Raw genomic sequence first — 281 nt, 5'->3', positions numbered from 1 at the left:
GGGCTCGGCCAGCCGCGTCGATGGGTGCCGGAACGGTGCGGCTGCGCTCCGGGAGTGCGGAGATACGGCCTGTCAAGTTTCGTCCCGGAAGTCTGGATGGAGCTAAATCCGAAGCCGTTTGCGGGAAATTAGTTCCAGGGCTCGGCGACCGAAGTCAAATCCGTCCCGCCAACTTGACACTTGTCATTTCTGTCCTTGGGGGTTGGCGGGGTACCTGCACAGAGGTAGGAGGTGGCTGATCGAGAATTGGTGAGTTTTCCAAAGTCACGTCTCGAGCCTCC

Source organism: Pristiophorus japonicus, unplaced genomic scaffold (assembly GCF_044704955.1).
Source record: "Pristiophorus japonicus isolate sPriJap1 unplaced genomic scaffold, sPriJap1.hap1 HAP1_SCAFFOLD_1346, whole genome shotgun sequence".
Lineage (NCBI taxonomy): Eukaryota > Metazoa > Chordata > Chondrichthyes > Pristiophoridae > Pristiophorus > Pristiophorus japonicus.
Note: the sequence above shows the minus strand (reverse complement) of the source record.